This window comes from Lagopus leucura, unplaced genomic scaffold (assembly GCF_019238085.1).
Source record: "Lagopus leucura isolate 7727_CA_CO unplaced genomic scaffold, USGS_WTPT01 Super-Scaffold_810, whole genome shotgun sequence".
In the NCBI taxonomy this organism is placed as follows: Eukaryota; Metazoa; Chordata; class Aves; order Galliformes; family Phasianidae; genus Lagopus; species Lagopus leucura.
The window spans coordinates 6,139,429-6,155,373 of record NW_024962261.1 but is presented as its reverse complement, the minus strand read 5'-3'; positions in this window follow the sequence as shown (position 1 = coordinate 6,155,373).

The following is a 15,945-nucleotide window of genomic DNA, read 5'->3' as shown; positions in this document are numbered from 1 at the left end:
AGCCCAGGTGTATTGCCACTATTCCGGGATATTTGTAAACTTTGGGGAGGGTGATGGCAAAAGTACAAATATGGGGAGGCGTGGCAGGTTGATTATATCAGCTTGCCACAATCTCGCAGTAGTAAGTGTTATGTGCTTATCATGGTGGAGGCAACCACTGGGTGGCTTGAAACATATGCAGTACCCCATGCTACCACTTGAAACACCATACTAGGTCTCGAGAAACAAGTCCTGTGGTGACATGGCACCCCAGAAAGAACTGAATCAGATAATGGGACTCATTTCAAAAATTCTCTTGTAAATACTTGGGCCACAGATCATGGCATTGAGTGGATTTACCATATTCCCTATCATGCACCAGCCTCTGGTAAAACCGAATGATAGAATGGGTTGTTAAAAACTATGCTGAAAGCACTGGGTGGTGGAACATTTAAGTACTGAGAGAAGCATTTGGCAGAAGCCACCTGGTAGGTCAATACCAGAGGATTTATCAGTCGTGACTGTCATACCCAATCCAGCTCCCTACATACTGCAGAGGGAGATAAAGTCCCTGTAGTACATGTAAAGAGCATGTTGGGACAGCAGTTTGGGTCCTTCCAGCTCCTGGAAAGGGCAAACCTCTCCATGGTACTGTTTTTGCCCAGGGACCAGGGTCCACTTGGTGGGTGATGCAGAAAATCAGGGATGTTCAGTGTGTACCACAAGGAAACTTGATGTTGGGGGAGTGCAGTCAGTAATTCTACGCATGTATATGTATATAGACATGTGTGTGTAATGAATTGTAACCACTGTTTGTATATATGCATATATAATAAACATGATGTAGTGATGTAGAATAAGGGGTGGAATGTCACGGTTTTGTTTTTTGGTTTTCAGTATTCCACATCATAACATCATGTAGTGCACTGGCAGTTAAAGTGCTAATGCTCCAATTCCGGGTACCTGTCCCTATACATTGCAGAAGTCATGGGATCTGGCCCTTCCATGTGGGGCAGTCTCTCACTGCCTGGCAGTGGGTGCTGGAGGATGATTTCCTAGCCATTCTAAGATTTTCAGGTTTGACTCGGTCTCGGGAACTCTCTCTCTCAATAATAGTATTATATAGGGCATGGTAAGCACAAGCCAAACCCCAAACAAGTTGTACCTCCTTAGATCTATGTAAGCCACACCATCCCGGACTCAAAAGCTGGCTTGGCTTCTTGGTATCCCACAGGTGTTCAAGAGTGAAATCCCATGATATTGCGGTCTCCATGCTTCTAAGATTTTTCCTAAACCTCTCCCTAGTCCCTGTCAGTCAGTATTCTTTGGTTTTGCAGGAGGCTCTTTCCACATACCATGAATGCATAGGAATACATTCAGGGAGATTGATAACATGCACAGAGGTATGCCCACAAACATGAACATTAACTCAGTATTCGAAAAACGTGACAAACTGAGAAGAAAGCCTGGAAAGGGTCTGAACATTGTGTCATTTGTAAAATTATCTACTCCATTTGGGATGTAGTTGTTTGAAAAATTAGACATTCCATCTGGGATGGAAGTGTCAAATTCAAATCATACCACATTGCATATAAGTACCATGCAGGTGTCTCCATCAGTGTTCTTATTTGGTTATTTATGAACACAATTCCAAAATGAGAAATCATAACATTGATAATTTCTCCAATAAGTCACGAGTAAAATGATGGCTTTTAATCCCTTTCACAGTGACCCCATCAGAAAGAGTGGGTTCATCACTAGTGGCTACTAAAAAGGGGTTAATGAATGGAGGCTGATGAAAGGAGGAAAAATAAAAAATAAATGAAAAAGCACTGCCCAGACTAAGCAGTGCTCAAAGTTTACAAATATCCCGGAATACTGGCAGTACACCTGAGTTTTCAAGGTCAAGTTTCTCAGCACAGAAACCTAAACTACTGGCAGAGATCCCTATGAAGCTCTCTGAGAGCAGGGAGAGCAGAGAGAGAGATTCATTCTAAAAGCTAAAAAGCAGCTTTTGCCCACATTCTTCACCAAAAAACTGTCACAAAGTTAACTAGATCAATCTATGCCCGTGACAGGGGGGCAGTAGGCCCCTGAGCCCCCCATGGCACAACAAAATGGGAAAGGAAAGGGAAAAAGGATAAGGAGATGAGAGCTGGATTCAAGGAAGAAAAAAAAACAGTGGCAATCTATGGAGAAAAACTTATTTTACTAACTATGATATCGGAATGCAAGAAAACACAATATAATACAATCTAATTGAAATTGAAACTAATAAATCAAATAAAATAGGTGAGAGAGTTCCCGAGACCGAATCAAACCTGAAAAGCTTGGAACAGCTAGGAAAGCACCCTCCAGCACCCACTGGCAGGCAGTAAGAGAGCGCCCCACCAGGATGGGCCAGATCCCATGACTTCCATAGTGTACAGGGACAGGAATTGGAGCATTAACACTTTAACTGCCAGTGCACTACATGATATTATGATGTGGAATATTGAAAACCAAAAAACACAAAACTGTGACATTAGTTGAAGGAAAAAGACTACATTTTATAGATCTTTTTATGTCTGGCAAGATAAAAAAAATTTTTTTGCACTGTTATGTCACATCTAGAATGAAAAATGAAGTAATATCTGAAATAGGTTTAAAAGACGTGTTCTATTTGTTTGGTATAGTTCTTTTTCTGAGTTTTTATTTTTATTTATAGATTCATTTTTAACCACAAAGCTTTTATCATTTTTCTTTTCAATTTTCATTTAAATTTTCTGATACAAAGTATATGAAAAATTAAATGTTCAGATCTTTACAGATTCCAAAAAGTCTCTAGTTATCGTAAAATGTTGGACTGGAAGTTTGCTCAAGATGTCATTTAGACAACATATTTTGTGGTTTGAAACTTATGTACTACACACTTATGTAGTAATTACCTAACTAGCTGATTGTATTTTACCAAATGCAGCAGAATTCCAATCCTTAAGGTAACATTACATAACAGTGCAACAGCAACAGTAATGAAAACACATACTATAGCTCCATCTAAGGCTTTGAGGACCTCTACAGTTTGTATGACCTCTTGAAAACATTACAAAGGTGAATTTCAGGAGGACTTCTACACTGATACTCAAAACACATTTTTCAGCTTTTCACAGTTCCACGCTCTAACTATTGTTCCTCTTTTCTGGTACTCCTTCAGGAATTCTTGCTTTATAAAATGCTATCGTGAAGAGTTGAAGGATTTTTTTCCTCCCACTTGTATACTGTCAAGGGATGCTTTTTGAAGACCTCTCTTTCACCATCAAGAGCTAAGGAGGCAGACCTGATGGCCTTGTGGGATTTAATTAGAGTTCACCAAGTTAGAATCTCCAAGCTCTCAAAGCCCTAATTTAAATATAAGTTCACTCACTCTTCAACTGTTCCTTAGGTCCTTATTAAAATTTCAAGTTATTAAAGAGAATATTCAAAGTTTTTTTTTGCAGTAGGTACAAACTAAACTAGAAATGTGCCTCACTCAAGCAGCCATTCTGTGTTCAAACCCTTTCCAACTGCTTGTGAAAAAACTACCTAAAAAAGGAATAAATCAGCGAAAAGACATCTACGCTACTCAGCGGCCAGCTGGAGAGCCAGAGGGACGCCTGCATGGCCAGGCTGAGCTGAATTGAGATAGCATGCATGTTTCAAAGGTGCTGGTTCTTTGGGTAGCTGACTTAATGTAGTCTTGCAGTTATAACATGTACTATTACGCCCGCTCTGTGTGATTGGTGTAATACTTCTTCTGTTAAGATGTCATTCAAAAGGCTTGATATACACTGATGGCACATCAGATCCATTTACAATAAACTTTCTTGTCAATCAAAGCTTTACCTATGGCTATGCTGAAGGAACAATATATAATAAGGTTTATGACTGACAATATAGCTACACAGCAATTTAAAAAAAAAATACAAAACACGCTGCATCTTTCGAATGATGTGCTGGCAGCACATGCCAAAACAAAATGACTCTGCAGACCCAGGTTAAAAGATGACAGTGACCAAAGTGAGAAGAGAGAGCTGCAGCCGCACTGCATGTTGGTGAAACTAAGCAGGAAGGAGAAGGTGTAGCACAGAACAATAGAAAAATTGACTGGCTCACCATAATTCATGGGGAGATGGCAGGTAGATCTTGTTATTCTGTTATTTCTGTGTTATTCTGTCCGTAATTTGAAATGGTGTTACAATTCCTAAATTAATAGTCAAAATCACAAAGCTTCCTACACTGTTTTACCATTTCCATGTAATTATCAAATCACTTGAGCTCCAGTTTATATGGTTCACAGTGGTGCTATCAAGAAGCAATGAATGGAACATGATGAAGACCACCTCTTATTTGGCTGATTTACTTTAATTCTTCAATTTTCATTGACAGTCTCACAAGTCATACATACTAAATTGAAAGTGCTTAGGTTTGTCACTAAAAGGAAGTTAGAATTTAACTGGAAGAGGATTAAATAATTTTAAATAATTTAAGTTAATTCTAGTCTATCATTTCTATAATTTTTTTTTTTTTAATAAAAAGAAGATAATCTAGTATTTGTATTCTAGGTACATTAATTATGTAGTTTCATAAATAGACATTGGTGTTAAATTGTTAAATTGCAAATGCAAAGAGGAAACTTCTACTTCGTGCACTTTCACTGATTTCACTGTATGTATAATTGAGGCTACTCTTTAAATATCCACATGTCAATCAATTTTGCAGATATTAGAAAAGAGCCTAGGCCATTAAAATTAGATTTGATTAAAAGTTTGAACCTTTCTCATTCTGAGAAATTGTTGGAATAGTGGGAAGAAAGAGATTTATATTTGGATTGACTTCCTTAAGACAAGCAAAAAAAAAAATCTAGATAAAAGTTTGCAAATTAGATATCACACTATATTAGTCCCCAGAGCCTAGGAAAGATTTTGCACAAGCTTCACAGGAAGGTACATTTCTCTAGTTCTAATTATAAGAGAATTTTCAGACCCATTGCTCACAGACCTCGGTTACTTGGAGTCATGCCAATGGGCTACTTGGCCTACAGTGGAAGGGTACTGAGGATTAGCTTAGCTGCTTGGTAAAATTTCAGAACTATCCAACAGAACTGTGGCAATAATTCAGTCATTGCTAAAAATGAGGTGTAAAGTTCAAGTCTCATGAAGATCAAAGTCTACTGCTCAAGAAAAGGGTTCTTTAGCATACAGATATCACAAAATCTGAACCAAACTGAAATTATCTTCATGGTCCTTCTCCAGCAGAAGCACTTTCTTATGGCATAAAGGTAGGTATAGTTCCAGTACCTCCTCCGGACTGACAGTAATCTCTTAGTAGTCCTCTTCAGCGCAATATATATTTAGTCATTTCAAAATATAAGAGGTAGATATGTCTCAGTAGTATTTGTAAAGGTGTGGTAATCAGACTGACACCTGTTCATGGCCCTACCAAAGAGGAACGTATAAATATAAAAATGAAACAGTGTGTACAGAACAGTAGGGGGTGGAGTTATAAGTTCAGCATTTCTGAAGATCTACATACCCAATTTAATATTCTATTTGCTTACAGACATAATTCCAGTTAAAAATGATTCACTGCTGGCATGACTCCAGAACAATGGTATATGATTTTCTCATGTGTCAAAGGTGCTTGAGAGATACCAAGTGAAAGAATTGGATAACCTTATTTAACTGGTAACCATATGTGCGTCTCTAGAAGCAACAAAACAGTCAAGTGGGCTGTCTCAGCCCCAAGGAGCGATCATAAAGAATGTTAAAACCTATCTCAATTTTGATTATTAATTAAATGATCCTATGACTATGTTCTCAAAAGCTTTTCAATAAACATATGTTGAGAAATAAGTAAAAAACTTGGGAAGACTTTGCTGAGAAAAGCAAGTTAAACTGGGAGATCATACAGGCAATGTGTGGGAAGTAGATGAATTTTAGGTTTTTTCAAGATATTTATTTGATTAACAATGGGTATTGCACATGTGAATTTTGACATACTTCTGTAGGGAAAAAAAAAATCCTGATAACAGAAAAGAAGTTATGTGACCTCATTAAAAGCAGAACAAAAATTCAGTAGTGAGCTGAGATAGTAAAGATTTAGCAGAACAGCCTGTTGCCTATAAAGCAAAGAAAGATGATTGTGTATTTCTGACAACCATATAAACAATATGAGAATATTAATGGATCTGGCAAATTCACGGTGTTCCTTCCCATCTTTATATATCTGTGACATTTCTCATCTCTTAGTATCCTCGCTATTTTATTATCGTCACCACTTTAATGTCATTGTCTGCTTGGTAAGTGGTAAGAAGTAAAAATTTCTTCAGAAGTATTTTGTGTGCTAGAACTTCATGTAGAAAACAACAAGAAGAAATGCTTTCCACGGTGATTTAATGGTGATGTCTTCATATCTGCTCAACTAGTTTAGACCCAGAATAGGATCTTTAAAAATAGATGAATCCAATTTTTTTCTTGCCAGATAGAGAGAAAGATAGGAAATACTAGTAGTACCACACTTTTATAACATATATATCTGTTATATAACTATATATATATACATATATATATAAAATAATATATAGATATAGATAAAAATATAAAAATATACAGAAAGACATTGATACTATGATGCTTTCTGAAGCAATTTGTAGTCAAAAACGAGGAGGAGAAAAAGTGCATGTCTTTTTTTTAAAATGGAATTAACTTCTTTCAATTTCTTTAATTGTCTAGTTGCCCTTTAGAAAAGGAAGAGATTAATTAAAATTATTGAATACATTCAAAACAGTCAGTTCCTCCTACTAACGTGCAGATAAAATATTCCTCACGTGCCATTAGAGATTCAGAAATACATAATATTTAAATTAAGTCTTAAGGTGTAATTTAAATGTGTAAGTTCAAAACAAATAACCACCTTAAGTTGCCTCGTCTGAACACTGGCTGCCTGTTATGAACTTCCTGCCTGTTTCTTCTAGGATAAGTGCTTAAATATAGAAAGCTGTAGTAGAATATCCAAGCACATAAAAGTCAGGCCTGTGGGAAATCCACACAGTTGTAGAGTAGATGGGGCACCTACAATTGCGCTTAGCCCCTATATTCAAGCACTTAAAACTCTCTTTCCTGAGTGTCAGAACTCAGCTAGGCTTGAAGTCTTTAAAACCTCCCAACAATTATACAACCTGTACCAAGTGCTAGAATGCTGCAGGTGCTGGAACACTGCAAGTGACACAGAAAAGCAAGGAATTAAAGACAATGAAGACATGAGATGTGGGTATCCTCAGTGGTCAAGACCAAAAGGATTCAGATCTGATGAATATTTACTTTTGAATTGAAGGAAATAGTTTTTCATGGTCTGCAGTGTTCATGTTTCAACTTGTCTCAAGGAGTAAAAAGGATTTAAGAATTTCCAATGTTGCATGTTTTATGGACAATATGAATTCTAGCTATCATGTTTGTTTTAAAATAAAATTCCTGATATTTCTGAAGGTGCTTTTTATTTAGTAGTATTTTGATAATGCTAGAAATTGTTGTAATAAAAAGTTCATCTTAGATGTCTATACACATTTTCTACAGCAACAATATGAAAAGTACTGTAAGCTTCTTCCTCTCCATTCTACTTGAACAAGATATCTCCTCTGACTAGACCATCTTTCTTACACAGCCCCTCTATTTCACTTTAGACTTCTATCTAGCCTCTCATTCAGGTTCTCCTATTATACTGCTTAACTTGCTAAAATTACTTCAACACATGAAAAGCAAATGTGTTCTGTAAAACTGTTTGAGCTATGTGACACTTCAGAGTTTTAAGGAGTTAAGTTCTAGTGAAATCCTGGTACCAAAAACTCAAAAATGATCCAAAACTCAATGAAAAGAAAAATTCTTTAATTTTCTTGGTATTACAGAGGCAGAAAAAGCTCTCAGGTAGAAAGTTAAAACATAGCATGCAGCCGAGGATACAGAAGGCCAGCCACATATCCTATGCTGCATCAAAACGGGACTGGACAGCAGGGTGAAGAAGAGGATTGTCCCTTTCTGCTCTGCCCTCTTGAAACCCCATCTGAAGTACTGTGTCCAGGTTCAGTGATCCAAGCGCCAGAAAAATGTGTAGTCATTAGAGCAGATTCAGAGGAATCTAAAGGATGATCAGGAAGCTGGAGCGCCTCTCCTATGAAGAAAGGCCTATAGAGTCAGGTTTGTTGAGCCTGGAAAAGAAAAGGGTGCAAGGAAACCTCATTACAGCCTTCCAGTATTTAAATGGAAATTATATAAACAGGAGGAAAGCCAACATTTCACACAGGTAGATCATGACAGGACAAGGAGAAATAGTTTCAACCTAAAAGAGGGGAGATTTAGATGAGATGTTAAAAGGAAGTCTTACACTGAGGAAACGGTGAGGCCCTGGCACAGGCTGCCTGGAGAAGCTATGGATGCACCATCCCTGAGGAGTTTCAAGACCAGATTGGATGGGACACTAGGCAATCCAACCTGTGGCAAGAAGTTGGAACTATTTGATCGTTGAGGTCCCTTTCAAACTAAGCCATTCTACAATTCCAAAAGAATGATTAATTATGGCAAAAATGCAAAAGAGAAAGTAGTCTACCAATTCTGCTACTTACTGAGTGCAACATAATTTCTATGTTTCTTTTAAAATCTATAATTATTTCTTACACAATTGGTTTTCCAAATTAATCTTTACCTATGTTTTTCAAGAGGATGACCATGAAACTTACGCACTTGCTTTTAATTGCCAAGGTTACTGTCATGCCAGGCAAATTCCAAGCAGGTCATAGGAAGACAATTTCTTTCCTTTTGAGGATATATAACAATCATGCAAAATAAAGTCCCTCAATATCTACTTATTTATTCAAATTTATAATTCTATCTCCTCTGATTACAAAAACTATCATTTCTTGAATAGGCATTAAGAAATAATGGACTAGAGATAGAAAATCACATTCCATTTTCAATTTATTGGGAGGAAAATGGCATTGTGATAAGCATTATTTCAAAACATCTATTCCCCACTAATTTAATTTTATTTTTACAAATCAACATTATTTAAGCTTGCGATGGTACAGTGGTATCTTTCCGTGATGAAAAAGATATCCAAATGATTAATAAAATTAAAATGTTTATGAGGAAAATTTGTTTCCCAGATCTAACTCAAATTAATTTGTGATTAATTAATAGAAATTGTTTACTGGGAAAGCATGACCTCCAAGGAGAAATACAAAATGCGTAAATCAAACCAGTCATATATGGGAAAACCTGAATTAGCTTTAAACTGTCTCAGTTAGGTGTATAGCCAAAACTTGTCCTACCTCAGCACACGCTTTTTTCAGTCTGTTAAGAGGATACATTCACTGTCACTACGACAGGGACGTAATAGCAATTGGAGTAAAATCCTTTGAAATAATTTTTTTCAATTGCAAGATTTTGGAAAATCAGAGTAAATGAGGAAAATTTAATATGTAATATTCAAGCCTATGCTAGGGAGAGCGAAGGCTTTTTTTTTTTTACTAAATGCTATCAGTATGAGTTAAAAATAGAAATCTGCTCTTTTTCACCTTCTATGTGCAGAGAATGATTGTAAGTTGCATGTGGCTCTTTCAGAATAACCAAACAAAGGAGATCTGAGGTCGGGGAAGATCATAATGCTTCTTCTCTGCAAGTCTAGAAAACTAAATTTAATCACTAAAAAAACTGGCATCTTTTCCCAGTAGGAATATTTTCATACACTCTAATGGATTATTTTTGCTCTGCTTGGCAGGAGACCTCTGCGTCCATATGCAACAACATTGTGCGTTGAAAGTTACATTGGATGAGCAGAGACTAGATACCCATTTTATGTTTCTGCAGTTCACCCTTTGAAATCCATACTCTTTGTTCTTTACACAGTATTCCTGTGCTGCTGACCTTCCAAATGTTTCTTTAATTTCTGTTCTCTGCTGCAGTGCAAGAGTTTTATGAGGGTGAACATAGAATTAGTAGTTCATTTCCATTAGTAGTAAATCTGCTTTTGCCCTTGCAGAGGAACCTTTGCTTCAATGTCTGTACTTTTGCAAAAATAATGAATTCATGCAGGAGATTACCCAGATAACAGCAAACCCAGGTTTAAAATCTAACCTGGTATGCCACTGCCTCAGGGCTACATTCTGAGCCTATTTAAATAGAAGAGATGGGCCACGAACATCCCAGCAGCACTTGTAGTTACTCCAGCCACCCAAGTAGATGCAGAGTTTAATGGTCCTTTTACTCCGTATTCCAGAAAACAAAATAAGCCTTTCAAACAGGGTTTTCTCCCAATTTTCTTGGTTGGTTTAATCAATTTTCCTAACTGGTACTTGAACTGCATTGGTTCTGGGAAGTTACTGCATCCAAAATCATCTTCAATAATAGACTAAGTGGAATTATTTATTTGCATGTTTCATGATTTTCAGTTTCCTACTTTTGCTATAATTTCAGCAGTAGTCTAGAAAACTTTATGTCTGTTGCAAAGTTCACATCAACACCACGTCAGCATTTAATGTGCTTCTCCAGTTGCCTTTAAAATAGAAGAAAGGAGATATGTAACTTGAGGTTCCAAAATAGTGCAAAAAAAACCCCTATCATTACATTTTATTAAACACTCTTCACTGGAAACAGAGGGCACAAGATAAACCTTAAATGTATAATTATAAAACTCAGAAGTGTAATAAAAATGGTTAGACAACAAAAACAACAGCAACAGCAACAAAAGCAAACAACCAAGAAACATGAAAAATAAAAACAGAAAGAAAGAAAAAAACCAAACCATGTTGATTTATTTGAATGTAATGTGTTTCAATTTACTTACATATTTTTGATATTTGGATACATTTTTATTTTATGTGATGAGCTGCAAAATTGGTCATTAAATCTAAAAAACTGTTTATCAGAAAAACGCTCTTGTGAAAGAATGGCATTTCCATTATATTAAAAATAAATATAAATAAATATATACACTCAGTGACTGAATTGCAGTCTTTGTTATATATTTTTGTCAGTAACAATAATATCTAAACAACAATATTTATATATATTACCAAGAATTTTAACTGAAAACAACAGCCAAATAAAAAGCAAATTGCTCATTCATAAGCAAACAGAACAACAAAACATCTAAATATGTGTTTCTCTAATCTTGAGCGTCCAGTTCTGAACAAATAGAAAAAAGCTTGGATTGCCAATAACTTGCTTCACTGAGCAGCTCAGAAGAGCAACAGGACAGCATCAGAATAACTTCCATAATCAGTCACTTCCATTACAATCTAAGAGTAAACTACTTTACATTTTTTGAGTAACTCCATAATAGATTTGCTTTTCCTCTGAATTTTAATGCTTTAAAGTTAATATGGAAGAGCCTTTTTATACTGATCTGTTTATGAGTGAAAAGGGAGACTACAGAGGTTGGAAACAGCCTAAGGATATAATTTCTGGTGAGGTCAAGGCTGGATGGCTTGGGGAAAAAAAAACCTATAAGCACAATAAAGACCCATTTTCTCAGCTCAATAAAATAGGCCAGAACATGAACTAATGGTTCACTCCACCAGGTGAAGTGTTTGTAAGAAGGTTACATTTATTCTCCTCCTGTGTTTAATTTCAGGTGGAAAATAACTGGAAAGATAACTTCTGTCCTCTTTGCATTTAATCAGATCTTTAACATGTTAAGCATAGACAAATATGAGACACAAATGACATGTTCCCATCTGACTATCAAAGAACTTAAAATTTGTACGTGTGAATAAGAAGACATCAAAAGACATGAAAAAGAGGACTGTTTTGATTAAGTAACTGTAATAAAATTGAATATACTTACTTTTAGCACATAAAACAAATGACCCATGCATTCTGATTTTCTAAATAAAGCTCTGAGTCATTTTTTCAAAGCTTTGTTCTATTTTGTCATAATAGGAGATTATCTGTAACCTAGTCACAGTTTGTTTTCTGAAGGAATAAGAGCACAACACAGAACCAACATTTCAGCAATGTCCAACTCACAAAAATGCACCCCACTGTGTAACAGCCATTGCTTCTTACTGTGATTATCTCTATTTTCACACTAATCTGTATTTCCTATCAAATCAAATGCTTATATCATGGCTTTCCAAATTGCTGAATAGAAATACTAACATTTTAAAACATAGGAATGGAAAAAAAAAATGGAATAGGATTTTAGTGTCACTTTAGGCAGGTTTCTACAAAACAAGGAATAACAGTGTCTGAAAACACTGTTTTCCAGCAAAAGCCAACAAAGGCAAATGTCCTATATTATAGAAGAAAAAGCATAGTTTTGTGGGTAAGAAAAGCTTTTAATTAAACTACTTCATATCGATCCATATTAATATAAACAACTCAGTATGTGTAATGAATGGAAAAAAGGTTGAAAGAAAATATGAAACTGAAAATGTAAATTTCTTGGATATGTTTCTGTTTATGCTCATTTAGAGCATTCAATAAATAAAAAAATAGAAAATGCCCATATGAAACAGGAGCAAACTATTGTTGACAGTTCTGAGGGGACTACATTCTTGCAGCAGCACTGTGGCACAGGACTTCTGCAGTGCAAGACATAGCTGAACTGGGCATCTCCTGTCCCACACAAGAACCACAATCATTTTCCTCCTTCTCAGCCCACCCATACTCCACATCTTATGTCAAACTGGTAATTGCTTAAATGTGAAAGCTACATGTCATGAAAGGATAATAAAATGATGTGGTTCTTGCAAGTAAATAAACATGTTAACAAGGTAGTTGAGATTAACTTGCTGCAAGACCCGTATTCTATGCGTATCAAGATGTATAGTAGACATCTAGATAAGTGCCAACACAAAGATTCTCAGTGGAGTAAGTTGTAAACTCCACACTCCACAGTTTTCCTAAAGTCAGTAAATACTACAAAAATCCTTTGTACAAAAAGCCAACTATAATTAATTGTACAGATAATGATCCCAAGTTTGTATATATTTTCCTTACGTAGAGTTGTAATGGATACTCTAAGTAGAGCTGCACGTCCTAGCATGACAGTTATTATTTGCATTATGAATATGTATTTATCTCAGAAAGTACATGCCAAAATAACATGAAGCCAGACTTTGCAATCTCACTTTCTGATCTCAGAGAGCAGAACCTATTGCATCCAGTTCAGCATGGTTGCTCATGTTCCTAAATTAAACGTCTATTTGGATGTTTTGCTAAGGATTCTAATGCTGCTGTACAATGCAAATATGAATGGCTGAAAATAACCCTTAGGGCCTCAGTCAAAGCTGATAGAAGACATGCCATTGATTTCCACTGGTTTTGTGTCAGGATCTTAGATTTTAACAAGTGGATCCTTAGGACCAGACGGAAGGTATACATGTAAAACGGCCTATGAGGGAAGTTGCTTTTCCCTTCACGGGACATATTCACATTAGGAACATGATACAGGTGCAGCTTTCAGCAGAGAGTGCTTAATTCAAACTAGATGTGCTCAGGTGTTCTGTTCTGACATAGGTTCCTACTAGTTGAAGGGGCAATCACCACATTAATAGATCCTGTTCTGATAGTTAAGCCTAGTTATCATTAAGTGTCTTCAATTCTTCACAGCATCATATGCATTAGTTAAACAGTAATTATTTTCCTGCTCAGCAAATTGTTTTGAATAGAGTTTTTATTTACGTTATTTGAAATAAAAGAGATCACATCCTCAGAGAGTTGTATTTTATCGTCATCTCTGAAAACAGAGCCTCCTGTAATATTTAAGGGTGATATTTCAGTAAGAGTGCATAAGCTTAATGACCATTTCTTAAGGATAAATAATCCCAAACAACCACTTAGAATTTTCTTAATTTAATCTGCTAAAAACATTTAAGTAGCTTGCAAATTCTCTGAAGCAAATCCCTTAACGCTTCCATGGATAACGATGGCAAAAATAAGTAATTGCAACTACTCCAACTTTTATTTCTGGTAAGTTATATTATCTCACTCCCAGAAATGGTACTCTTATTTTTCCATCCAAAAATAAAAATGGTTATCCTGTTTTAAAGGATAATCTAATTTATTGTTAATGGCTTGAATCATTCAGGGGGTCAAAGGCATCTTTTACATCAATTTGCAAAAGCAAATTAATGTTTTGAAGGAAATGTAGAAGTCAAGTTGCTTGGGAGTACATTAAATTATATGCTAGTTAATGGTGTTAGAGAGATGGTTTAAAAATAAATTGCCCATAATACCTTTTAATAAAGGAGCAAAATGCATTTTTGTTCACTGCTAAAAGCAGATGCTTATTTGGCACTGTTTTGAATCCCATTTGCCATGTATATTTTGATTAATACTATGCTGGATAATCTGCACTACGTGGACTAGGTTCAGTAACCTCACTGTAAAATAATGAGCCTTCAAGAATAAAAAATGCGTTCACTATAAAGTTGTATATTCTGAGGGGCTCTGTACGTATCCAAATGAAATGTGGAAAAAAGAAAAAGAAAAAAGCTTTCACCCAGTAAATTTGCTCAAAAGTGAAACTTGCATATCTCAATTTATATTTTGTTTTCTGTCTAAGCTCCGAAAATTTTGCATACGCTTTCTATAAATACCCATTCTTTGAGTCAGTTGCCAAAAGACCCTGAAAAAAACCAATCTTAGGGGGGCTTATAGTAACTGGGATGCAGCCAATAGCAGTGAGTTCACTCACTAAGTAGTGTCTTCAGAAAAAGGTCCAGCACTCATATTTTATGAAATATGTAACATGATTTACCTAAGGTTGTCAAAAGAGATGAATTTCAGCCAAATGCAAGGTAATAAATAGTAATATGTGCTGCATATAGTTGACTTATAACCCTTGGCATTTTGAAACAAAATTCTTTTGAAGAATTCATTTTATACGTCATAAACTTTCCTATTGTTTTTCCTGTTTTGGCTGTCTTTGTCATCAGATTTCTTGTGAAAAGTATTTCTCAAAACTGTAAATGAAGCAGTATTTTCAAGAATACTTATATAGGTCTATTTCTGCAGTGTTATTGGAATAAGAAAGTTAGTAGTGTAGAAAAATGGTCTGTTTCATTAAATCAGAACCTAGGGGGAAAAAGAGGCACTAACTTAATGTATATGTGAGGTTTTTTTATTATTATTTACTTAATGATTATAGAAAAACCTTTTCCAAGGCTGAATGTTATTCGTTTTTCATGACAGACTCATGTTATTTTGAGAAAAAAAAAAAAAGTAAGTTTTTATTATTATTGTTATTAATCAATTTTGTGATAGAATGAAAAGTGCATTGAACCAATCATTTATGCAGGAAAACATCTTTAAAGTAAATGTAATTGAAAATGTATATTGTATTACAATACGTCCACTTTAAATCCTCCGGCATAAACCACATACATGCAGCTACAAACCTTCAAATATGCAATGTTCTTTTCTGCCACCTCATGCATCTGAAGTTAGGCTTTAAAGTAACAAGAAGGTAGGGTGTGCTGCCTTCTGGTGAACCCCAAAATAGTTTTGTGGAATTCCAGACTTCCTCCTGTTTTGGCCCATAGGTGAACTTCTTGAAAATCTCCCAGCGGCCCTGTGAGCATGCAGGGATGTTACCTCAAAACATTGTCCCTGCCTCCAGTGATCTGTATTTACAGAGTCCTTCAACTGGACTGTAATCTGACTCATCACATCATTAGATAAATCCACAGAATAAGTTTATATGCAGAAGGAGAATCAGATATCACACAATTAGACATTTTTATCAGTAGAGAAGGGCTTTTCTTCTACAATTGTCTTTCTCGCAATGACAAGGCAGGAATTGAAATATGAAGCAGTTGGGAAGGGATTTAACTTCATCGAACTTAAGTTAAAACACTTTCAGACATTTTGGAATGCAGAGATAAAAGATGCACTTCTGATTAGAGTGGTTTCTAAGTAATGTTTATAACAAAAGCTCATTTAATGCATGAGC